At 37.3% G+C, this 27,574-nt stretch overlaps 1 long non-coding RNA gene across 2 annotated transcripts in view; it reads left to right on the top strand.

Moving 5' to 3' along the window:
* The first annotated feature begins 245 nt into the window (after positions 1-245).
* LOC103105683 (uncharacterized) overlaps positions 246-27,574 on the top strand; it is a 52,878-nt gene continuing 25,549 nt past the window's right edge. For both annotated transcript variants that reach the window (XR_463885.2, XR_008917970.1), the window contains exon 1: positions 246-380. This is a non-coding gene — a long non-coding RNA (uncharacterized LOC103105683). The remainder of the gene's footprint in view (positions 381-27,574) is intronic.

Below are 27,574 nucleotides of genomic sequence, written 5' to 3'. Positions count from 1 at the left end.
CTCACCAACAATCCATGGTTACAAAAGACTCACTAACGTTGCGGTGCCCAGTTGCCCCGGCTGCAGCCAGAAGGTAGCAATCGCTTTGCATGTCCAAACTGCCGAAAGTCCATGTAAAATATCCGCTCCAGCAATGCCTCCGCGGTTCTGAGCTACCTTTCTCTTCAGCTGGGTTTGGAAGGCACTTAGCAGAAAAGAGCAGCGCCCAAGGACGACTCGACACTCTTCCGAAGAGTCCGCCGGACCGCCCCGTGGAACCAGAGAACACTAGAGACACACAGACCTATCTGTGGCACTCTACGCTAAAGTTTCCCCTTCTCTCCGCCTGGAGTTGTAAGTGGTTTCTGATTGAACACAGCTGTCTTGCTGCTGGCGAAAGGGTGAGCAGAAGGGGCGGGATCTTAGGAGAAAAGGGAGGGGGAGGACCGAGGGCGCGTTTTGTAACTGCCGGCTTCTTTCCAGCTCTTTGTAATACTAATTACAGTACCTAAAACTATAACGATAAAAAAACAAACAGGAAAAGCCACTTAAAATAGCCAAGTTAGAAAGGATGTCTTGGGGTTTGGGGAGAAAGGAAGTGCATAGACTTCACCAAGTCATGAAAAGCCCTCCCCCCTCAGGTATTGACAAATCCCCAAACTGTGAGACAGTCAAGCGCTTCATAGGCTACATTAAGATGTTACAATGACTTGAGGCAGAAAAGAAATCTTAAAAATATAAATTGACCATGGAAAGAGTCATAGGAATTCAAAAACAGTTGACAAGCTAGACACCCCCCCCCCCCATCCCGGCAGGTGACGAATAAAAGGAACTGGTGATATTTCGTCTAGAAAGGAGATTTGGTGAGGAAGGAGTCTAGGAAAGCTGCCTTTCAAGATTTGAAGTACTAATCTGAAAGAACCTGTCTGGCCCCAAAACAACAGGTGGAAGCTGCAGAGAAGTGGATTTAAGACTTGATGCAGGGAAAAACTTCTTTATCACTATCCCCAAAAGGAATGGATTTCCTGGGTAGTTAGTGAGTTTCTAATATTAGAAGTCTTAAAGTTATTATATTTATTAAAGTTATTTAAAGTTACTTATTCCTAATGGAAGTGTGGTTTATTTAGAGTCTATAATTTTGTGAGTGTACGTGCAGGGTGTACGTTTAAATGCCTTTAGGTGGATGAAACAAAATTTCTACGTTTAGGAAAAAAGATACAAAAGAGGGTTTGAATTTATCTTTGTGGCTCCAGAAAGTAGGGCTAGGGTCAGTGGTTAGACACTATAGAGCTGCAAAATTTAGACCAATATAAGGAAGACAGATGTGGACCAAAAATAAGGGGGGAAAAATTTAACGACTGTATTGCTAGTGTTTGTTTTTATATTTCCTTCATTTTTGAATATATCTCTTTTCCTTCTAGAACATACCTATAACAGAGGTATAATCCTACCTATAACAGAGGTATAATCAGGAGAGCCTCTGGGTCAAATCTAAATCTTATTCAAACCCCTGGATGAAATTATGCCATTTGGACCTTTGTCCACAAAAGTGGGCACCTCCCATGAATGTCTGCATGTTCATTAACTCTTCCTGTGTCAAAGATTTATGAAGAAAAACACTTCAACAAAAAAAGCCAGTGCATATTTGACAGTTTATGCAATATCCCACACCCCATATTCCCCCAATTACATAATGAAGGGAGGGAAGAACATTTTCTCAATTCTTCTGCAGAGCCAAACTTCATAATTATCATTACACAATATTCTAGGCTTTATGGTTGTTGTTCTTCCTATTCACATTTTGTATATTATTTCTCAGGCCTGTTTACTTTATTCCATGTCAGTTCATATTAGTTTGTCTTCTGAATTCTTCATATTAATCCTTTGTTATAGTGCAACAGTATTCTAGTTTTAAATATTACATTCAGCAATGTACCACAATTTATTTAACCATTCCTCTGATCAATGATGACCTTGTTTCTAGTTTCACAAAAAGTGTTGCTATAAATATTTTGGTGTCTATGAGGGTTTCCTTTCAGTTTTTCATATGCTCTGGGTATGTCTTGTTATAGAATCAGAGTCTAAGGGCATAGGCATTTTAGTCACTTTGTTTATAAGAAGAATTTTCTAAACACTAGATTTTTCTACCTTGTGAGACAATGAGCTTCTCCATTAGCTTGAAAGTGTTCAAGCAAGGGTTGGATGACCTCCAGAACATTCTGGCACCCGATAGAAAGTTGGATTAAGAGATTACCATTTCTTCAAACTCTTAAAAATCTATAAAATGAAAGTTTTTGTTTTTATTTTAATCACTAGTAACTATTTTCTCCTAGTTTGGATGGAAATTAGGGGAAAAAAAGTTTCTCCACTATTGAGGCACAGCCAATGCTGCAGATATTGAATCGCATGTTGTGATATATTAATACAGTCAGAGCTAAATAAAGAGAAATGGCTGGTGTTCCAGGAAGACATACAGATCATAGGAGCATAAAGCCAGAGTTGGAGGAGACCTCAAAGAACCTTTAGTCCCTTCATTTTAAAAAGGAGGCCCGGGAAAGTCAAGTGATTTGCCTAATGCCTGTTGCTCAAGTAGTGTAAGAAAATAGGTCATTTTGCTTCTTTCCAAAGCTACTGTTTCTTACCGGTGTGAATCTAAATAAGATATATCAGATTTTTCTTAAAGGATTCATTTGGATGTATCTCAGATTTTAGTTGTATAGATAGAATTTCAGTTTACCAAAATTATAAAAAGCACAAAATGTCATGATTTTCTTGTTGTTCTAAAAGGTATACATAGTTAAAAAGAGGGAAACCCACAGTTAATTTGATTTAAGCTGTCTGAAGAACATTAGAATGAAAACTTCAATTTTATCATATGAATTATTCAGAGCACCTGTCTATTGTGACTGAATTATCTAGATAATAATCAGATGTTCATTTACTTTATGCTATGGAGATGAAACTTCCTTTGTTATCAATCAACATATGAGTAAAATAATTTCTATTTACAACAACAACCTTTTCCCTACTTTGATTAAAATCAAATAGTTATTAGTCATCTCTCCACCCTTGAAAGAAGCACTTATCTCAACTGGAAAGATGCAGTCTCAAGTGCTCAAGTGAACAAATTTATACATTTTGCCTTTTGATGAGCATTGCAACATTGCACTTAAACACATGGAAAGAATGCTTTTTTTCTTCTATTTTGAGAAAGACCAAGTTTGCAATTATAACCAAATCTATAGCTTTTCATGCTCCAAAGGCCTTGGTTTACTGGCTGACCCTGATCTAGTGTCTTTAAAGCCACCAAAGGTTTCTATAGGCTCCATGAAACCAGTTCCCTTTCATAGGTAAACAAGGGAGGATGAAAAATATTTTATAAAGAGTTAGATAGTAAATCTTGGAGACAGAGAATGAAATATCTCATTAAACAGGAAACCAGTTTCCTTTTAGAAAGAATCCAACTCTGGGAAAAACCCCTCCCTCCTCTGACTCTTCCAAGAAAGACAATAGGATATTCAAGGGTGGGGCTCCTCATCCTTGTAAACCTTTCCTCTAAAGTGACTAGTGACTATACTTGTGGTTCTTGGGATGAGTGATCAATCCCAGGTAATCCTTTGTAATCTCCCCATTGGAGAAGGAACCAAGGTGAAGTGGCAGTTAGTTATATGGCCATGCTCCTCCCCACTAAAGTCCTCCAAATGGACCTAGAAAATGTATCAAACTGAAATCTGATAGTTGATACGAGGTTATTGTCCAAAGTAAATTTCTCTCTCTCTTGATGTCACCTGGAGCTTAGATACCATTGAGTAAATTGAGATATAGACCAGCCACAGGAAAAGGGAAGCTAATAGTCCCAAGACAGGAAGCAGAGCTGAGTCCTCTGGACTGCTCCCCACCACTGGGGGTTGCAGACAAAAGACAAAACCATGATTGGCTCATGTATTAGTAGATGGAGATTAGGCTGGATAAATTGAGGCAAGAGGGGAGCTCAGGGTGTCTGGACTTGTTTCCTGTTGACTGCTCTCCTCAGTGTCAGGGTGGTAGGCGGCCCAAAATGGCAGCCACAGAATAGGTACCTTTATACCTTTATAGATCTCTCCTATTTTTTCCCTCTTCTTCCTCTTCCTACTTATGATTTAAATTATTAATTATATAAATTATATTAAAATTATATAAATTAAAATTATTAATCTATAGCCAATCTCAAGTTTTAATTCTTACATCAGAGTAAAGAGAGGCAGACAAAAATCTGAAGACAGTATGGAGATGAGAGGACAGGAGCAGTATACATACAATGGGAAAACAACTGACCTGGAAAATAGATCAAGGAAAGATTATTTAAGAATTATTGGACTTCTTGAAAGCCATGATTAGAAAAAGAACCTCTTAACAAAGTATAATACTTATTTATGCTAAAAAAAAGTTTAGTATATAAGCATTGAGGTGCCCTTTTTATATAATAAGAAGGATCTATCAAAAACCATTTATCATATATAATAGGAACATACTAGAAACTTTCCCAAGAAATCCAGAAGTAAAGCAATGATATCTGCTATCCCCAATATTATTTTACATAGTTTAAGAAATGCTAGAACTTGTGATAAGGCAAAAGAAAATATTAAAGGCCAAAAAAGGGAGATAAAATAGCTATTTTCCACTGACATAGTTTATTTAGAAAATCTTGGTTTGTTGGTTTTCCTTTGTATATGAAAAGAACCAAAATGTCATAACTAAGTTGTGAGCAGTGTACAATGTGTCTGATTGTGGCTGATCAGACCAATATGAGCTAAGAAGGCTTTACCAGAGAAGTAGCCCATCTGAATATTGAATGGAGGTGTCTAAATTTGCACATTTCATTTTTTTTTTAAGTTACTGCTTTGTTCATAGAGCACAGTGCCTTCTTGATGCAGGCACACCATGCTAGAAAGTCCTGTACCAGTCTCCCATGTCTCACAATGGATACCAAAGTTCTTGGGTGAGACCTCTAAAGTATTCTTGTATAATTTCTTCTGACCTACACATGAGTATTATGGGGCTCTGTAAAATAATCTTTTAAACCAACATATTTCACATTCAAACAACATAACCAACCCATCAAAACTGTGCTCTCTGCTACAGCACAGTTTGAACTGCTTGGCAGTTGAGCTTGAGAAAGGTCCTCAGTGTCTGGTACCTTATATTGCGGAATGATCTTCAGAATGATGTTTGCTGCCCAACAATTTTAGAAAAACTTCTAGGAGCAGGATGGAAAGATCTCTATATAGTTTCACCAGTTTTGCCAAGGTCTTCAATACTATTGCTTGTGAGGGCTTATGGAAGATCACGGTCAACATTTATTTGCCTGGAAAGTTCATCAATGCCATTTCCATTATAGCATGCTTGCCTGGGTTCTGGACAGTGGGCAATGCTCTCACACTTTCCTAGTCACTACTGGAGTAAAGCAGTGCTGTTTTCTTGTTCCCATGCTTTTTAGCAAGTTATTTTCAGTGACACCTTAAAGTAGGATAAAAATGACAACATCAGTTACCAAATTATTGTTAATTTATTTAACTTCAAAACCAAGACTAAAGTGGAGGGAGAGTTGGTGCATGACAAATGATTGTGCATTCAATGCAGCTTCTGAGACTGAAATGCAAAAAATGTGTAAATCAATTATCTGACACATGCTAATTTTGAAAATTAACACCAAGAAAACAGAGATTCTCTACCAGATAGCACTGCATCATCCATATATGGAACCATCCAGAATTTTTTAATGCTTTTCATTTACCTTGGTAATATAATTTTCAGAGATGTCCACATACATGATTGAGTTGATGCTTGCCATTACCAGAGCCAGGTCAGTAGAGAGGCTCCAAAGAAAAATATGAAAGAGAAGAGATATTTAGCTGCTTAACAAACTGAAGGTCTATGTAGCCATGGTGCTAATCTTTTTATTTTATGTCTGTGAAACATGGACCAAGGCACCAGGCCAAGATGTTGAACACTGTGAATTTGAACACATATAGAATCACTTCCGTTTTAACTCTTGGAAGATCTTAGGGAATGAATAAATATATTCATGAAAAAGTCACTTCAGCAAAATTGCAGGATACAAAATAAAACTACAAAAAACAATTCTATTTCTATGGATTTTGATTTTTGATTGGTTTTGGTAATATCAAAATCCAAGAGGAAATATTTGTGATAAATACCATTCTAAATAACTATAAAATGCACAAAATATTTGAGGATCAAACTACCAAAACAGATGAAATACTAAAATACATCCAATCACAAAATGTTCCATGAAGAAATAGAGAGCAACTTAAATAGCTGGAGGAATACTTAGTGCTCATGGCTGAGCCAATATAATAAAAGATGATAATCCTGAAAAAATAGTTATAGTTTTAATGTTATACTAATAAAACTATCAAATAGATGCTTTATATATAAACTTGATAAAATAATAAAGCCAACTTGGAAAATGAAAAGACTTAAATGATAGGGAGAAGTAAGGGGAAAAGTTCAGAATGAACTAGCATTTCCAGACCTCAAAGTATATTATAAAGCATCAGTTATCAAAACCATTTGATATTGGGTGTTTTTTTTTTATTTAAACCCTTACCTTCCATCTTGGAATCAATACTGTGTAAGGGCAAGCCAATGGGGGTTAAGTGACTTGTCTAGATTCACACAGTTAGGAAGTATCTGAGGTCATATTTGAATCCAGGACCTCCTGATTCTAGGATTGACTCTCAATCCACTGATCTACCCAGCTGCCTCCTTGGGTGTTTTTTTTTTTTTTTAAAAGAAGATCAATGAATCAGTGAAAGAGGTTAGCCAAAGGAGAACCAGAAGCAATCAGACTCAATAACCCAGTATTCAACATACTGGAAGACCCAAATTACTAAGGAAATTAAAAAAAAAAAACTCCTTTTACCAACATTCCACAATACATTTTAGGTGAATATATGACCTTAATATTAATGCTCAAACTTAAAAAAAAAGACTTAAAAGATATGATGTTTGCTTTCCTCATATTTGAACTGCTTCTTTCTGGATGCTTGTAGTATTTTTTTCTTGAACATAAAAACTCAATATCTTACTTACAACATTCCTTTTTTTTTTCTTTTTAAAATTATTTTTCCAAATTTTACAAAACCAAACAAGTATTTCTGTGTCCAAAGAAAAAGAAGAAAGTACACAAATGAAATCACAAATCTTCCATATATTTAGTTTACTTTTCCTATTTACATAATAACTATTCTACAAGTGTTCCAGCCTCTCCATCCTCCCCACATCAGAGAGGATATCATCAGGAAAATAAATGTATATATAAATTGTCTTTCACATTTCACCTTTCTGCTCATTCTTTGAAGGTAACATTCACTGTTTATTCTTCTAGCGTAACTCTGTGGATATGTATAATGTTTTCCTGGTTCTACTCATTTCACTGTTCATTACCTTGTGTAGTTCTTTCCAAGTTTAAAAGAAAATCAGTCTGCTTATCATTTCTTATGGCACAGTAGTATTGCATCACAACCATATACCACAAATTGTTCAGCTATTCCCCACTTGATAGGGATCCTCTCAGTTTCTAATTCTTTGTCACCACAAAGAGAGCTACTATAAATATTTTTTAACATATGGGTTCCTTTCCATTTTCCCTGATCCCTTTGGGAAACAGACCCAAAAATCCTGGGTCTAAGGGTATACACAATTTTATAACTCTGGGTATAATTTCAAATTGCTTGCCAAAATTGTTGAATCAATTCATAGCCCTTCTCACATTTGTCATTTTGTCCTTTTGTTATGTTAACCAGACTGATGGGTATAAGGTGATACCTCAAAGTTCTTTTGGTTTGCATTTCTCTAGTCAGCAATGATTTAGAGCACTTTTTTTTTAAACCCTTACCTTATCTTGGAGTCAATACTGTGTATTGGCTCCAAGGCAGAAGAGTGGTAAGGGCTAGGCAATGGGGGTCAAGTGACTTGCCCAGGGTCACACAGCTAGGAAGTGGCTGAGGCTGGATTTGAACCTAGGACCTCCCGTCTCTAGGCCTGGTTCTCAATCCACTGAGCTACCCAGCTGCTCCCTAGAGCACTTTTTAACACACACACACACACACACACACACACACACACACACATACACACACAGGCACGCAGGCACACACACAGAGCTTATTTCTTCATCTGAAAATTGTTCATACCTTTTGCCCATTTATTAGTTGAGGCATAAATTTAACAAAGTTATAGGTTCTAAATTTGACAAAGTTCTCAATACATTTTAGTTGTGTAACCTCTGAGAGGATGTCTATAAAAATTCCTTCTCCCCCAATATTCTGCTTCCCTTTTAATCTTATATTTGTTTCATTTGTACAAAACTTTTCAATTTAATGTACTCAAAATTATGAATTTTACATTTTGTGATGCTTTCCAATTCTTGCTAATTCATAGATTTTTCTTCTTATCCATAAATCTGATAGGTAGTATGTTCCCTGTTCTAATTTACTTATATCTCCTTTTATGTCTAGATCAGCGGTTCTCAACCTCTCAATTTGTAGCAATGAGAATACATAATGCATATCAGATATTTACATCCTGAATCATAACTGTAGCAAAATTACAGTTTTGAAGTAGCCACCAAAATAATTTTTTGGTTTGGGGTCACTGCAACATGAGGAACTGTATTGCGGGGTCACGGCATTAGAAAGGTTGAAAACCACGGGTCTAGATCTTGTATCCATTTTGATCTTATATTAGTGAATGGTGTAAGATATTGGTCTAAATTAGTTTCTGCCAAATCAGCTTCTGGTTATCCCTTCATTTTTCACTAAATAGTGATATCTTATCTCCAAAACCTGGCTCTATGATTCTGTCAAATCTTACTATAATCTTTTACTGCTGTTTGTCATATGTATGTTCTGTTCCACTGATCTACCTTTATATGTCTTAGCCAGTACTAGAGAGTTTTGAGAATTATTACTTTATGATACAATTTAAAATCTAGTACTGGTAGACCTTCTTCCTTTGTGTTTTGTCATTAATTAATTAAAAAATTAATTAATTTGTCATTATTCTTGATTTTTGTTCTTCCAAATGAATTGTTATTTTTTTATAACTCAGTAAAATAAATTTTTCATAATTTAATTGGGATGGCATTGAATAAGTAGATTAGTTTAGGAATAATTGTCATTTTAATTATGTTTGCTCTGTTTATCCATGAACAATTAGAATTTCTCCAGTTCTTTAGATCTGACTTTCTTTGTGTAAAAATGTTTAATAATTATGTTCTTGTAGTTCCTGAGTTCATTTTGTTTGACAGGTATATGCCCAGGGATTTTATTCTTTTTTTTTTTTTTTGGTTATTTTAAATGGAGTATTTCTTTGCATCTCTTCTTACAGGACTTTGTCAGTAATATATAAAATATATAAAAATGGATTTATTTTATATCCTGCTACTTTGCTAAAATTATTGATAGTTTCAACTAACTTTTTAATTCAATTTCTAGGATTTTCCACATTCATCATGTCATCTGTAAACAGATAGTTTTATTACCTCTTTGCCCATTCTGATTCCTTTGATTTCTCTTTCTTCTCTTATTGCTATTGTTAGAATTTTTAATAGTATATTAAATAATATTGGTGATATTGGTCATTCTTGTTTCACTCCTGATCTTATTGGGAAGAATTCTAGCTTATCCTCATTACAAATAATACTTACTTTTGGTTTTAGGTAGTGCTTCATATCTTTTTAAGAAAACTATTTATACTTATATTTTCCAGTGTTTTCAGTAGGAATGAGAGTTGTATATTGGCAAAGGCTTTTTCTGAATCTATTCATATAATCATATTATTTTTATTACTTATGTTATTGATGTCATCTCTGTATTCCTAGTATAAATCCTGTTTCGTGTGAAGATGGGATTAGCTCTCCCCTGCCCATTTTTAGATTTAATCACCAGAAGTGTATACACTTCTGGTGGTCTGTGACCCACGTGTGCAAAAGTAGATGACGAATCAGAAACCACTGACTGTCCCCTGGGCAGTCCTAAGCAAAACTATAAACTATAATTGGTCCATGAAAAAGTAGAGGAAGGCACAGGAAGTGACACAAAGAAGCGTAGGGTTATTGAGCACTGCTTGGTTCAAAATAAGCCAAGATAATTTTCTAGTGTGATAGAATAGATACCTTTTCTACCCTCTCTCTCATTTCTCTACCCTTACTCTTTCCCTCTATTTTATTAATAAACTACTAATTTTGGCAACCACATTCTCTCATATTTTAGTCAAATCATTCATTTTTAACCCCTACAGTTTGATTATACATATTTGCTACAAGAGAAGTCTTATTTTGATAGGACTGCAGCAGAAGAATTATATGGGAGTTTTGGATGAGGTAGTGATAGTGATTCCAAAAAGAAAGTAGAAAAGAAAGAAGAGAGAAGGAACCTCACAAGGAGGCACCAATAAAAAAGAGAATTTTGGAACTACTATATTAAATTTAATATATACCTTTAAAAAAATCCTTACCTTTCACCTTAGATTTTGTATTGATTCTAAGGCAGAAGTGGAAAGGACTAGGCAATGGAAATAAACTAACTTGCCCAGGGTCACACAGCTAGTGTCTGAGGTCAGATTTGAATCCAGGACCTCCCATCTGTAGATCTAGCTCTCAATCAACTGAGCTACCCCACTGCCCCTTTAATATATACTTTAAAAAAAACATACTACATAAAGAGATTCTTGGTGTTAGTAACATATACTTTTTCTATTCTTTGGTTAAGGGAATGTTAGTTTCTGCTGGTATTTGTCAAATTCCAAATATCAAAAAAGAAAATGTACTTTCATAATATAACAATAAAAGGCAATTAAATATTTTTTTAAAAATTTATAAAATACTTAGGAATCTATCTCCCAAGACAAAGCCAGGAACTATATGAACACAACTACAAAACACTCTCCACACAATTAAAACTAGTCTTGAGCAATTGGAAAAACATTAACTGCTCATGGGTAGGATGAGCCAATATAATAAAAATGAACATCCTACCCAAACTGATCTATCTATTTAGTGCCATACCCATGGAACTCCCAAAATTTTTTTTACTGAATTAGAAAAAAACATAACAAATTTCATTTGGAAGGACAAAGGATCAAGAAAATCCAGGGAAATCATGAAAAAAAAATACAAAGGAAGGAGGACTTGCAGTCCCAGATCTCAAACTATACTATAAAGCAGTGGTCATCAAAACAATTTGGTACTGGCTAAGAGACAGAAAGGAGGATCAGTGGAATAGACTTGGCGTAAATGACCTCAGCAAGACAGTCTATGACAAACCCAAAGACCCCAGCTTTTGGGACAAAAATCCACTATTTAACAAAAACTGCTGGGAAAACTGGAAGACAGTGTGGGAGAGATTAGGTCTGGATCAACACCTCACACCCTACACCAAGATAAACTCAGAATGGGTGAATGACTTGAACATAAAGAAGGAAACTATTAAGTAAATTAGGTGAACACAGAATAATATACATGTCAGACCTTTGGGAAGGGAAAGACTTTAAAACCAAGCAAGACATAGAAAGAGCCACAAAATGTAAAATAAATAATTTTGATTACATCAAATTAAAAAGGTTTTATACAAACAAAACCAATGTAACAAAAATTAGAAGGGAAGCAACAAATTTGGAAACAACCTTCATAACAAAAACCTCTGACAAAGGTCTAATTACTCAAAATTATAAAGAGCTAAATCAATTGTACAAAAAATCAAGCCATTCTCCAATTGATAAATAGGCAAGTGACATGAACAGGCAGTTTTCAGCCAAAGAAATCAATACCATTAATAAGCACATGATCATTATAATCAGAGAGATGCAAATCAAAACAACTCTGAGGTATCACCTCACACTTAGCAGACTGGCTAACATTGCAGTGAAGGAAAGTAATGAATGCTGGAGGGGATGTGGCAAAGTGGGAACACTAATTCATTGCTGGTGGAATTGTGAAATGATCCAACCATTCTGGAGGGCAATTTGGAACTATGCCCAAAGGGCAATAAAAGAGTGTCTGCCCTTTGATCCAACCATAGCACTGCTGGGTTTGTACCCCAAAGAGACAATAAGTAAAAAGACATGTACAAGAATATTCATAGCTGCAGTCTTTGTGGTGGCCAAAAATTGGAAAATGAGGGGATGCCCTTCAATTGGAGAATGGCTGAACAAATTGTGGTATATCTTGGTGATGGAATACTATTGTGCTAAAAGGAACAATAAAGTGGAGGGATTGGAGACTGGAACAGCCTCCAGTAAGTGATGCAGAGTGAAAGGAGCAGAGCCAGGAAAACATTGTACACAGAGACTGATACACTGTGGTACAATCGAAAGTAATGGACTTCTCCATTAGTCCCAATGCAATGTCCCTGAACAACCTGCAGGGACCAAGGAGAAAAAAACACTACCCACAAGCAGAGGACAAATGGTGGGGGTAAAAACAGGGAGGAAGGACAACAGCTTGACTGTAAGGGTTGAGGGGATATGATTGAGGAAGAGACTAAATGAACACCCTACTATGGAAACCAATAGCATGGAAATGGGCTCAGGTTGAGGAAGCATGTGATACACAGAGGAATTGCGCATTGGGGGAGGGATGGGGGAATGGGGGGAGAAAAAAAAGGTAATCTTTGTTTCTAGTGAATAACATTGGAAAATGACCAAATAAGATAAACTCTTAAAATATTTTTTAAATTTTAGATGTTCAACTTAACTTCATTCTCCAGGCTTTTCCATGGTCTAGTCAATCAGATTAGACTGACTACACAAGGTGCCAATGATTACACTCTGATCAGATAGCATATGTCAGACAAATATTCATTGTTTCCACTCCTTCCTCTGTGGGTCACTGTTAAAGTTGCCCATTCCATAGACATGAATATCAACAGAAATGCTGCTTCTAATTTTGTTATAGCTTAATTGAGTTCTTTTCCATTGTAATGAGTTGCTATTAAAGAATGCTGTCATTTGCATTTCAGTCTTATTGTAGAAATATGATGAAGTTCATGATCTGCTTTCTCAAAGACTTAAGAAATACTTAAGTAGCATGATTTATACAAGACCCCAAAATGAATCCATAAAGACTAATTATCAATCATGCTTCTCACCTTTTTCAACATCAGTTTTTAACTAAGATGGGGAGTTGTGCTTATGTGGCCCTTTGAAGATGAATTCCCATTTTGCTGGTTCCCCAGTGAGGTTCTATAGAGGAGGGAATGAAATTCCACAAAATGATGGGTTTGATATACTAGAGTGATGCTGCCCCCTGCCTCCACCTTATTCTCAGTCTGTCATATCTTGTGGCTAATCTGACTAGGGAGCAATTAGATGGAAAAGAGAAAGGAATACTTCCTAGCTGTGTGACCCTGGACAAGTCATTTAACTCCCATTGCCTAGCCCTTACCACTCTTTTGCCTTGGAACCAATACACAGTATTAATTCTAAGACAGAAAGGTAAGATGGTGGTGGGGGAGAGGGAGAGAGGGAGAGAGAGAGGGAGGGAGGGTTTATTAAACACTTTGCTAAACTTTTTACAAATATCTCATTGAATCATCACAATGCTGTGCTACGATTATCCTCTTTTTAAAGTTCAGGAAACTGAGAAAAATAGAGGTTAAGTGACTTGTCCAGAGTTACAACTTAGTTAAGTTGTCTGAGGCTGGATTTGAAGATTCCTGTGCCTCTAGGTTGTCAATTAGATGTTATCAGACTTCAACTATGGGACCAATGTGGGAAATATGAATAAGTCAAGTGATGAAATTTGAGCAAATCAGTAAAGCCAAAGGGACTGTCGGTGTAAGTAGACATCTCCAAATAGTAGAAGACACACTTCTTGAAACTCTGCTAGGTGGTTAAAGGGAGATTCACTGTTCTCCAGGAGGGAATGACCACAATGTACTGTTAATAGAGAGGCAACCAATGGCCAACCTGTGAGGATTCTGGTAAAACTGTATTTTGACATCCAGCAGTGGGGCAGAACATACCCAAGGACAGTTCATCTGGTTTTAAGATTCTATTGGACACCAACAGCCAGGCTTCTGATAGCCAGGGACCACCAATAGGCCCAACTGAACATCTCATTTTCCATGGGAAGTTCTAAGAGGGAAATTCTTGGGTGGTTACATATGCTCCTTCATAAACATCTATAAAGGTTATTATGGTTAAGGCCAAACAGAATCCCTGGAAGTTGCCTGGGCCATCCTAATTATTTGGTTAAAACCAAACAATATCAGGTCCCAAAGTGTGAGACCCACTGAGGAAAGCAGCCATGCTTGCCTGAGATTGCTGACAAGGTCCCAATCTCTCACACAAAGGCACTGCTGCTCTCAGCCAAAGGTCATCATTAAACCCTGAGTTCTCTCTCATTCTGAAGAGCAAAGAAGTCCTGTAACATCATGACTGAAAGTACTTTTCCCCAAGAACAGATTAGCAATCACTGTTTCTCAGCTTGCTTAAGTATGTAATAGCAACCCAGTAATATTCATGTGTGAAGTATTTTTCATAAACATCATCCTGTGGGAAAGTAACACCCCCCAAGAATGTTGTAATGCTTAGTAGTCTACTTTCTAGAAGTCTTTCTCTTTGCCACAATAAATGAAGATCATAGCCCCCAGTCATGGTGCCCTGATTCTTCTGCTCATTCCTTCTCAAGCATGCTGGCCCACAATCTTTCCTGTCTTTCTTATCTCATTCTCTCTAGCTGCTAGTCTCCCTAGTAGACTAATCCTCTCTCTCCAGTGCTACAATGGCCCTCAGATCCAATCACTCATCACCACGCCTCCCACATGTGGCCATGACACTAAGGGAGATGAGAGGCATTTCCTTCCTTGTGATGAAGATCAAAGAGGCTAGAATACTTCATTATAACAACTTCTCTTTACAAGGACCCTATGTGGTCAGTGAGAAAGGCAATGCCACCTATGGCTTACAGTGAACTACATATATCTAATTATTCTTGTCTTACCTATCATGACAATCATCTCTGACATAGTGATCAAACCAGTGAATGGTATGGGATTTTTTTTATGCCTCAGTAATATCCTTTTATATATTTTTGTGATTGAGACTGACTAGTCAGAAGCAATTGTATTTCACCTGGAAAGAATCCAAATGATTCACTGTCCTTCCAAAGGAATACTTGAACTCTTCCTTATATTGTCAAGTCTGGGAGTCATAGATTTGAAAGAAATCCTACTCTGATGGCATAATGTTGATCAGGGGCCCTTGATAGAATTGTGGCGCATATGAAGCATGATAGAAGATCAATCCTATGAAAATTCAGTTTGGCCCACTAATCTGTGGATAGGAGAACCCAGATAATTCTTGATACAGCCCAGAGGAAGCTTCTAACATTTGCTTCTGAACAGTCTAAAAAGACTATTGGTCTTTTTAGATGTTTTGAGATCCCTCATTTCATAGCTAAGAATACTGATGGCTTTTATTTACCAGTAAATCTGCTCTGTCTCAATGGATCTTAGAACAAGCAACAGCCCTGAAAGACCTAAAAAAATGGACCATTGAACAGTTTCTTTCCCTGAGTTTTAATGACTCTGTGGTGTGGTTTTGGAAGATCTCTCTCCATAATGGTGCTCCTAATTAGTGTAAATCTAAGGGGAGGCTCAGAGCCCCTTCCCAAGCCTGTGGTGAGGGCCCAGGTTTCATAACAGAGTGTGTGCCTGGCTGGTGTAAACCCAGAGTGTGACTCCAAGCTCTTGCCCAAGACTGCAGTTAAGACTGGAACCCCAAAGCAACTCCAGCTCAAGGCAGTCTGTGATGCATCTGGTGGGTGCTAGCATAAAGGGATATCCAGAGCCCTGATTAAGCCCAGGCCCCAGGCCTCAGTGAAAGGTTGTCTGCAGAATACCTGGCCTGTATAAGTCTAGTCTGAAGCCCAGAGCTGTGCCCAGGCTTCAGGTGAGGCCCCAAACCCCAGAACAGGGTAGCTCACAGTGCTCTGAGCCCTGTAAGCCATCAGCAGGCCCTATGGAAGATTGAATTAGCAATGGGAGGTGGATTTCAGAGCTCTTAGCCCACAGGACATCATAACACCTTGGAAGAATGGAAATTTGCAAAAAAAACAGAATTAGAGTTGAGAGTAGCAACAAAGAAAAACTAAAGCTTAGGAGAGTACCCTTTCTACTCTGAGAACAGAGTTCCCCTTTAAGATAAAAGTAAAAGTCAAGAAAAATGCTGGGAAAATAAGCAAATATTAAAAAAAAAAACCCTAACCAAAGAAAATTATTATGGAGACAAAGAAGAACAAGGTACAAACCCTTGAAGGGGACAATGAGATCAAAGCAGTTACATGCAAAACTTCAAAAAAAGATGTAAATTTGTCTTAGACTCTGAAAGAGCAAATAAGAGAGACCAAGGAAAAATGAGGAAATGAAAGTGATGGAAGAAGAAAATAACATCTTAAAAAGCAAGATCTGCTAAATGAAAAAAAAAGAGGTACAAAAATTCAATGAAGAGAAGAGTTTCCTAAAAAGAATTGGCCAAATGGAAAAGAAGGTTTAAAAGTTCATGGAAGAAAATGATATCTAAACATTTATAATTGGGCAAGTAGAAGTTAATGACTTCATGAGATATCAAGAAACAATAAAACAATACAATAAGACAAATCAAAAGAAGAAGAAAAAATACAAGAAAATATGAAATTTCTTACTGGAAAAAAGTGGCCTGGAAAATAGATACAAGAGAGACTATTTAAGAACTATTAGACTACTTTAAAGACATAAATTTCAAAATGTATAGACATCATATTACAAGAAATTATCAAAGATGGTAGAGTATTAAGCTTTCTCACCTTCCTGAAATTTTCTAACCAAAAATAACTCCATAAAATCAACACCAAAATCTGCAAAATCATATAGGGTTGTGGAGGGAAGCTGAATAGCCAAAGACCACAAGCATCCCTCCTAAGGACTGAACAAAGTAAACAGAAGGAATCCCTGAAACATCCCTTGAGGGCAAGATTAGCAGTCTCATCTTGTTTGCTGAGCTGGGGGAGCCTGCATCCCAAAGGATATTGGAATCTGAATATACAGGTGCAGGGTGCTGGAAGCAGCTGTGTCTGCTGTTCTCTTGGCTCTGGAGACTCTGGTTAGCCCAAGGCTGGGCACTTAAGGAGTAGATACCTCAGAGTTGGTGAGCACCAGACCCTAAGAACAGGAACTCAAGTCTCACTGCTAACAAATGATGGGTTTTGGAGGTCTGAGAAATGTAGACTTGTCAACTGCTCTGTCCCTGGCTATGGTGGCTAGAGAGGAGGAGTGAGGAAGGAGTACAGACTAATGAGTGTGTTTGCTGAGAGAGTTGGGGCCCTATCAGCTGTGATCACTCCCAGGAGAGTAGAGTCTCTAGTTGTAGCCACAGGGGGAGGTAGACTGGCTGCTTACAGTTGCAGTATCAGTACTGCCCTTGTACTCTGGTTGTAGTACCCAAGTCAACCACAGACTGGGGCTTGAGCAGGAGACTGGAGAGTACATCAGACTCTGGACTATAAAAACTGAAATAACTAAATAAGACCCAGGAAAAAAACATACCAAAAAATTCTGAAACCTGAGATAGCATATATCAACACAATAGGAACCATAAGACTCCAGAAAAGGGCCAATAATTAAGTCTATTGACCTGGCTGCTAAAATTAAAATAATTTTAAAAAAAGAACCCAACACTGGAAAAGGAGAGCTATATAGAGTCAGCAAACCATTGCAATTCCTTCCATGGAAAGTAATGTATGCAATATATTATTGCCTTCAGTAATGACAAATAATATCTTTTTTTAAACCCTTACTTTCCGTCTTAGAATCAATACTGTGTATTAGTTCTAAGGCAAAAGAGCAGCAAGGGCTAGGCAATGGAAGTTAAGTGACTTTCCCAGGGTCACACAGCTAGAAAGTGTCAGAGGTCAGATTTGAATCTAGGACCTTCTGTCTCTCGGCCTGGCTCTTGATCCACTGAGTCACCTAGCTACCCCTCAAGTAACATCTATTTATCAAAATCAAAGATGAATGTCTGTCTCTGTAGGCCTTCCATTGATCCAGCTCAAAAGAAGCTTACCCGAAATCACAGCTCTTCCTGAACCTTTTTGCTATTCAGTCATGTAGTCATGTCGTATTTTCTTCTCCACTGGATTAAGGCAAACAGAGGATAAATTAACTTGCCCAGGGTCACACATCTAAGTGTCTGAGACCAAATCTGAGCTCAGGTGTCCCTGACTCCAGGCCAAGTCCTTAATTATCCAGGGAGCCACCTTGCTGCTTTCTGGACCTTACTTCTCCCAAATCCTTCTCAAATTTCAACATTACCTATAAATGGATTTTTAGACTGTAGGGATTAAAAATTAATGGTTTGATTAAAATATATGAAAATTATAAATAATAATGGTGGTTGCCAATTCAAAGTATTATTGCTCAAAGTCAAAATGACCTTTAATAGCTGATATTTACAAAAGAGATGGAAAGAGCAAATGTAGAGAAATACAAAAGGGTGGAGAAGACATTAACCTATCTAACTAAATATTGCTCTGGTGCTTGACTCAGCCAGGACTTGTTGACCTTCAAATGGAATTAAAATCTCTTCAGAAGACAGGAAGGGAAAGCCAGCTATCGACTTACCCGAGTTCCCATCAAAAGGGAATCATTAAGATGCTGACTCAAGCTGCATGTGACTCCTGAGGCCAGCTTGCTTCCTTAAGCCAACTTTCTTCTTGAAGCTGACTTCCTTCTTGAAGCTAAAATCCCCAGCCTCAGAAATCCAGGGCCTTTTATAGTGACCTCTTGCCCTTTCTCCTCTTCCCAAGGGCCAATCACAACTTCCAAATTGGCTAGCACTGCCCAGGGGGGAAGTGTCTGTGGGATCCACTTCTCACGTTCTGGAGTTGTGAATTCTCATCAAAAAGGTTCACAGTTTCCTGGCTGATTTCGTTTCTGAGGGTGTGAAATCTCTATGATCCTCTATCTCCTTCACCTAGTTCAAGCTTGTGTTGATTCAATCAAAAGGTAGACAAAGGAGAGTTAATTGTGTCTTCACAATCTAGTGGGGTGCTAAGTAGGGGTACTTAAGTTATTGTTAACCAAAATGTTAACTCCAACTAGGCAAGGAGAATAAAGGATTCTCTTTTTACAAGTGTAAACTCAGAATAGACAAAGAGAACCAAAAATTTCCTTTCACACAGCAAAATATACTCATGTGTCTGAGAATAGATGATGGGTAATACTCTAATACAAACAAGGAAGAGTATAAATCTAATTGATCTTTGAAAACTAAAACAGGAGGATACAATTTTAATTTGCAAAGAAATAGAATAGCTTTGCTAAATAAAGTTCAAATTTAAAAAAAAATACACCATACAAATTAGATACTTTTTTACCTCCCCCTGCAAAAAACTTCAATTTGTAATTATTAATTTTGACATTGCAACAAAACACAGTAAGTCATCTAGTGACTAATGAGAACATTATCTAACCATGACAGAATGACAGAGTTGCCATGAACATAAAGTATTCATAAAACATTTTGGTTATAAAATATGCCTATTTTTGTCTGGAGAATCATATTCTTCCTCTTTGTTGCTGGATAAAAATAAGAAAATGCAAAAATGAATAAGAGATTGCTTCCCTCTTGTGATTACTTTAAATATTGCAAGTGTTTTTTATCTAAGTTCATAGAAAACTAAGATGATGATATTTCATGAACCATTTACCAAAGAGGTAAAATATTTAGTGAATATTTGAAGTAATCACCAAGGAGAATGACAAAATAAGGCAAACTTTCCTATTAGAAGCCTATGTGTTCTTACAGGGAAAGCACCTGTTTTTAATGTTCCACAAACTCAAATATAATATTTTTTATGCATAATAAAGTCAAAATTATTCTTTTTGAGAATAATTATCTCTAATAATAGCTAAATAGTTAACCTAATATTCTAAAAAGACCCCAAGATTCCCTGAGAAATATTATTCCTATGGGAGATCTTATTTTTTTTATTTTTATTTTTTTTATTTGATCATTTCCAAGCTTTATTCGTTAAAGACATAGATCATTTTCTTTTCCTCCCCTCACCCCCCATAGCCGACGCGTAAGTCCACTGGGCATTAGATGTTTTCTTGATTTGAACCCATTGCCTTGTTGATAGTATTTGCATTAGAGTGTTCATTTAGAGTCTATCCTCTGTCATGTCCCCTCAACCTCTGTATTCAGGCAGTTGCTTTTTCTCGGTGTTTCCACTCCCATAGTTTATCCTTTGCTTATGAATGGTGTTTTTTTCTCCTGGATCCCTGCAAGTTGTTCAGGGACATTACACCGCCACTAATGGAGAAGTCCATTACGTTCGATTATACCACAGTGTATTAGTCTCTGTATACAATGTTCTCCTGGTTCTGCTCCTCTCGCTCTGCATCACTTCCTGGAGGTTGTTCCAGTCTCCCTATGGGAGATCTTAAAAAAAAAAAAGATACCTCTACAGAACCACTATCTCTAAATAATTGGTTAGGTTAAGAGTTGTCCTTTAGAGGAAAATTTTTACCTAAAGAATGAGTGAAATTCACTGGAACAAGTTTGATCATGGTCAATAGGTAGTTAAATATAAAAGAGGTATTACTATGAAGACTTTTTGACTAGATATTGGATTTGTCAACTGTATTTTTGGGAGACCCAAGTTTGCTCCTTTCACTTGGGAACTTGCCTTAAGGGAAATCCCCAAACTGACCTTCTCTTAGAACAATGAATCAACAAGCAGCCATTAAGTGTCCTGAATAGAAATGATAGAGATGCTCAAATCCTCAATAGCCCTTTTTGTTTTAGAAGTTTCCCTCATTGTATCAGAGATCCATTACCAAGAAGACTAGCACCTGGCTGGAACTATCCTTTTGTATCTGTTGTAGTTTAGACTACTCCCTGATACCCAGCCTTTGGCTACAACCTCTTTCCCAAGCCTGTTTGCAACCTGTCAGTATATGTTTGCTGTACTTAATTTCCCCCAAAGGTATATATGACCCCAAGTTCTATTTTTCTTTGGAGAATCATCTTTGGTGGTGTGTTCTCCCAGAGACACTGTCCCCAGAGTCTCAGAGCTTTGGCTCTGTGTGGTATTTAGTGCTTGGCTTTGTGTGACGACCAAATATTAAGGACTTGTCTCTTATCCTGATTAAGGATTTGGTTTTTCTAACCATTTAGTGATTCTGTGTTTTTCCAAGTTGACAGATTCAACTTTTAAAATGCAGTTTCTATCATATGGCCAAAAAGACAAAGTGGACATTTTCTCTGATCCCAGTGACCTTTTAAACTTCTACAAAATATAAATATGCAGAAGAGGCAAAGCAATTACAGCTGTCTTCATCTTTGGGGGCTATCCAGTGGTCTCCCTGAGGGTGAGGGCTCGCTCCATCTAGATGTGAAGATCTGATTGAGTAATGGAAATGAGAAGCACTGTATGCTCAGGCCCATGTGCATAGACATCACACAGTGTTCTGCCATAGCACAGAGGTTCATTTATTATATAGGGTTTCAAGTACATACTTTTTTGGCACACGATCAATTTTTCTACACATATGTTTCCATGGAACTTAACAATAAGATGCGTAGCCTAAGGAGATAGTCAACAAAACATTGTTGCTGTAGATGAATGACATAGGGTGATCTAGAGGTTAGTTCTCCCTGACCTAGGAGAATCATTGTTACTTTTGGTCAGCTTTCACAATCAATCACAATTACTTAGGAGATGGGAAATAACACATTTTCTAGCTAGGTACAAAGTTAGAGGGAAATTTAATGACAGACTAGATGTGGGTTTTTTTCTCAATTTACAAGTTCTATTTTTCTTGTGTTACTTTAAAGCACCTGGTAATGTTGCCTGGTTTCTGTTCATAAACAGAATTCATTGGAGTGTGTCTTGAAGGTGATTGATGTTCTTGGCTTGCCTGGCTTGTAATAGGAATGAATGTAACTTCTGTGGAGAAGGAAAGGAGGAGGGCAATGGGTAGTGATCTCTAGGTTTTAATTCTGTGAATGTAATCTTTTAGGGTAATAGTCCGGGAGGATTAAGGTGAGATATATATGTATTGATCCTATAAGTATTTGCTCTCATATTATTTCTTCTGTATTGGGGAGGGAATAATAATCATAACAAATCCATTAGTTAGGAAAGTTGGAGAGAGATAAGTCACAGAGAGGGATCAGTGGGGGCCTCATTCTCTGGGGGCTGCCTTGCAGACCCCATTTTCCCAGACTGAAACCTTGTCAGCCAGTGAGGGTATGATGGCCTCTAGCACTTCAGGACCTAAAACACTAGATTTCAAAAGAGGTAATAATCCAATGAACTAATAGCAAAAAATAAACAAACAAACAAACAAACAAAAAACCAATTCCTAATATCTAATATATTCACTGAGTTTCCTTCCCACTTTAACTTCTAGAGACGTAAAAACAAAAGCAAATTCTGAACACCATAATGCTAGACATGATAAATGAAAACTGTCCAAAAGTTTTGAACAAAGAAAACAGATTTCCAATCAAAAGAATCTACAGGTTGCCTCTGGAAGGAAAAAAAATGCTGCAAACTCCAAGATACCTGATAACTAAATTATGTAATTTAAGTCTCACTGAAGAAAAGAATGAAATAGTGTGTTCCAAAGAGTAAAGAAGCTCAAGAGTATATTTCCTGCAGATTTGCATCTGTTAATGAAAAAAGAGGCAATTAAAGAATGTAATAAAAGGATAATCTGGAGATATTACTAGTTGTAATAAAGGAGATACTGGGGTTACCTATAGTAATAAAGGATATACTTGGAGATAGAGAGATACTACCAGAGATAGAGATACTACTACAGGGTGTACTACCAGAGATAGAGGAGATACTACCAGAGATATTACCAGAGGGTGCCTATTGATCACTACTAGATGGCTAATAGACCAATATTAGATGGCTCATAGATCAATATTTTGCCTAACCTCCTCCCTCAAATGCCACCCATTTTCCACCCTCTCCCTCCTGCCTCCCTTTTCCCCTCCCCTGGTCTTAGTCAGCCACCTTCTAAGTAACTCAGGGGAACTATGAGATTTCAGAGAAATACTCTTTACTCTTCTTTTCTCAAGGTTTATTGGGAAAAACAGGACAAGGATGGAAGATGAAGGGAGAGGGATGGGGTTATCCCTAGTCTATAAGGAGGGTTAGGAGGATTTTAGGGAATGTCAATCCTGTCACAGCCGTGACACAAAAGTCTGTCAGGGAGATGGGAGGACAACTGTTTAATCTTCTTCCTTCTTCCTTCAAACTTAAGTCTCAGAGACACCAATATCTTCTTCACCACACTCAGCCACCAGCCAAAAGTTAATTCACAAATTTCTCCCTCAGCTCCAAAGCCACACTGGTCCCTCAGCTGAGAACGGAAGCTAATAGGGGACCTGTCCAGAGCTTCTTCCCCTTCAGCCTGGCTTGGTTCTCCCACTGTCTTTCCTGGGAACATTCTATTTGGAATGTACTTTTTTGATTGACATCTAAGGTCCTTTACTTAGTGTTGCATACTTGGCTTGTCCTACAGATTCTCTCTTTTACAATTTAAAGCATTCCTAGAAAGAAAACCAGATTACTAGTTTCCAAATTCTCCAGAAACTGAAATACAAGCGATAATGCTATCTTCAAGGGATCTACAAATTGACTTCCCCAGACTTCTCCCAGAGTGTTAAAATAAAAGACAAAGATTGAATTAACTATAAATTGGGCTTGCCTTTTCCCAGAGTCTAAAAAAGATAATCAAACCTTAAGTACCCAGTCACCCTAGCCCCTGGATATTAAATTATTCCCAAATTTCAGTAAATTCATGTAACTTGGCTATTCACCTCTCCCTTTTCTAAAAAAAAATCTATTTAATCACCCTCTTTTCTTTAGTTCAAATGAAATCCTAGGGCTTTGGCACCAGATTTATTTATTTCCCATAGTAATGGCTCTGTGTGGTTTTTCTCAATTATATTCTCCTTGCCTGAATTAAAGACTTATGATTAAAACTACTTTGTACTTCTTTAATTTTTTACAGATTGATACAAGAACTAAAGACCATCCAGTGAAAGTATAAATAATGAAATAAATTTCCCTTTGGGGGAGAAATCCTAGAAAGAGATAGATGTCTCATGGATTAGAAACAATACCCAATTAAAAACACGAAGACCAATAAGAAGTTTATTCTAACTCAAGTAGGTGGGGTGAATTAAAGGGGTGTGGGTGTGTGTATGTTAGTTTCTCAATTACAAAATGGGAAGTCACAGAGAAAGTGGTCATGGAGGAAGAAAATAGAAGAAAATATGTGTTGATGGACTTTATTTGAGACAATTATAAACAATGAAGTGGGTGAAAACTGTAGTATCTGAGAAAGAAGAGGGCCTATGGGAGAATGAATTAGTCAGCAAAGGGAAGGATAGAAACAAGAAGAAATAATGTGGGAAATCTTGATTCAGTGATGGTTTGGTGTTTCCGCTGAAAAGAATTCTAGGGGAAAGGGGAGAAATTCTATAATGAGAGTTGGGGAACCTTACAATGAGTAAAATTTGTAGGTATTTAGTGCTTAGGGAGACCCTAGATTTAGCTGCAGGAGAAGAAGCAGAACTCTTGTGAACAATTGACATTAAGGGATACCATGGACTAAAAGAGTAGGCTTTATGCTAAAAAGAGAAAAAATGATCATGAAGAAGGCAGGAATGCTAATAAACTGCATAATTATGGACAGAAAAAAATTGCTGTCATGAGATTGGTATTGATACTGTAGGATTTAAATTAATGTCCAATATTTCAAGTATTATTTTTTATAAAGATATTTATAAATATATTTTTATCTGACAAAATAGAACCACATGACTAAGTTTTCTACCTACTCAAAAAAAGCAAGCTCCACCAAAGCTGCCAAAGGAAGGAAAAAGAACCCAAGATACAGAAGTCCACCAAATTTATCTCCTTTCTACCTCAGCATATAATGACAGGAAGAGAGTATGGTGCTTGGAATCATAATTTTACTGGGGATTGTAGTTTTTAGGGTAACAGATTCAAATTACACAAACCCCCTGAGATCCTTTGGAAGACTAGTCTCCCCAATGGATCTTGTAAACATAATCAATTTATGACTTACAATAATTTGGGAATAAAAGGGAAAGAAAACAAAACCAGATTGCTAGGCAAATTGACAAAAAGCTAATGGGGGGGGCAGTTCCCTTCAGCATAAGAGTATACAGATAAAATAAATGTGTGACAATCCCTCACAGTTCAATTTCACTACAACCCAAAGTTCATTCTGGATCTTTCAGTCCAGTATGAGGTTTCTGCAGGCATCTCTATGACTCCTTCTCCAAGAAGTTCACTTCCTGGATTCTGGGAGGTAGAAAGCTTTTTAACTTTTATAAAACTAGAATTTTATGACAATTATACAATTGACAAATACATGGATCAACTCAGGATACATTAATTTCCACTAAGTAAACAGCTTTATAAAAAACAATAGTATAGCAGATAATTCAAGAAAACCTTTTGGGTCTAAATGTCATCAAGAATCTAGATCATTCTGGTGGAGGTATATTAAGATTAAGAGTTAAAAATCATCTGGAAGCTTCTTAGGCTTCATGGAAAATGCTCCATCTTGGGAGCCATCCAGGGCACCATGCCCTAGTTTCCCAGCTACTCTGGTATGAGACTGTAATAGCCATAAAAAGCATGTCTTTATATGTCTTATCCATTACACTTTTATAAATGTGGAGGTGGGGATTAGTGCTATAATACTTCACTTCAGCTACTAAATGGACCCTTACCTCTTGTTACAAACAACTCAAAGGTACTCTTATAATGGTATATTCTCCAGTCTAGTCATAAGAGGAGGTACAAATAAAGACAATATAACAGCACATATAGCTAATTGTCAAAACACAATAACTTAAAGTGACACGGTGTAACAGAACATAACAAACAAAATAAAATCTTAATACACTCAGCAAAAACAACATATGTGACAGGATACAGGCACTGAATTCAAGAGTCCTTTTTTTTTCCAATTCTAATATAGAGATTTTTCATAAAACAATGGAGTCTGAAAAGCTTTAAAATCTACCTCTAGACTCTATAAGATTCCTTCTCCTCCCCAGGATCATCATCGATCTAGGTTCCTTTTGGTCACACCTTTGGGTTCTCCCATAGTGAGGGAGAATTCCTCAATTAACATAGTGTGGAGGAATTCTATATTGGATGTAGTGTAGAGTCTGGGCAGGCCGGAATGGCAAAGGGATGTATGGAGATGAATTTCTCCCCTGAATCTCAGGATTATTCAAGCTACTTGCAAGCACCAGTGCACCCAGGAATAGGAGGAAGAAAAGATACTCTACAACTGGGAGCTGTTTGAGCTGTTTGCTCTTTCATAGAGTGAGCCATGATTGTAATTCTACTTCTTGTTTGGAAGAGTAACCTTCCTTTCTCTTCCCCCTAGGGGTAAAATTCCAGGGAGCAGCTTGCTTCCTTTGTCATATGGGCATGGCGTTAATAGGGTAGAAGCTCTCTTGCCTAAGGGAAACACATCTGGGCTTCCAAGGCAAACAACGAGCAAGCACTTAGCTGTTGGCAATGTAGGGGAAAGAGGGATTTATACATTCCAAGCCTCCAGAGTGCAGCTCTAATCGGTGGCAGCAACAGCAGCAGTGGGAGGAGCAGGAGTGGCAGAAGCAATGGATTCACAAGAACCAGCTAGACAGGGAGGCAGAAGCAGGTGGCTAGGACCACCTAGGTAGTTAGCGGCAGGAGGCTGGATCTGTAGCAACAGGTGGAAGCAGCAACGCTGGAATGAAGAGAGTACTATGGAGTGGGGAGCAAAAAAAAAAGCTATGGTAGGAGAAACATGGTTTCTTTTCAAACTAATCCACTCAGAGAGAATTAAGGGTTCTAGACCCCTCTTCTGGTAGGATTTAAATTAATGTCTCCTGTCTACATCAGCAGGAAGAGAGTAGGGTGCTGGGAATTGTAGTTTTGTTGGGGATCATAGTTTTTTTCAGCAACAGATTCAAATTACACAATACATAGAAATTGATACATCTAAGAGTGAGGCACAACAGAACAAAAATATGGGGGTGGGGAATCTACAAGTTAATAATATAGACATTTTTTAGAAAAGGGAACTCAAATTTGAGAAGCCCAGTAGATTCTGCTCCAGTCTTTTACCTATACTATGTATGTCTATCTGCCTCAACTGTGTTTCTTGTAAAAAACATATAGTAGGATTTTGGTTTTTAATCCACTCTGCTATCCACTTCCATTTTGAGTGAGTTCATCCCATTCATATTCACAATAATGATTACCATCTGTGTATTCCCCTTCATCTTGATTTCCTCTTTTAATCCTGCCCTTTCTCCTTTCACTCTTTCCCTCCACACTAGGGTTTTCTTTTAATCACTCTTCCCTTTTTCCTCCCTTATTTTACTCCCCTCTCTACACCCCACTTCCTTATTCTCCTTCTACTTCTCTATAGGTAGGACAGGATTCTATATCTCAATGAATCTGGCTGTTCTTCCCTCTCTGAGCCAATTCCAA

Source organism: Monodelphis domestica, chromosome 3 (assembly GCF_027887165.1).
Source record: "Monodelphis domestica isolate mMonDom1 chromosome 3, mMonDom1.pri, whole genome shotgun sequence".
Lineage (NCBI taxonomy): Eukaryota > Metazoa > Chordata > Mammalia > Didelphimorphia > Didelphidae > Monodelphis > Monodelphis domestica.
Note: the sequence above shows the minus strand (reverse complement) of the source record. Positions and strands in the feature narration are given on the sequence as shown.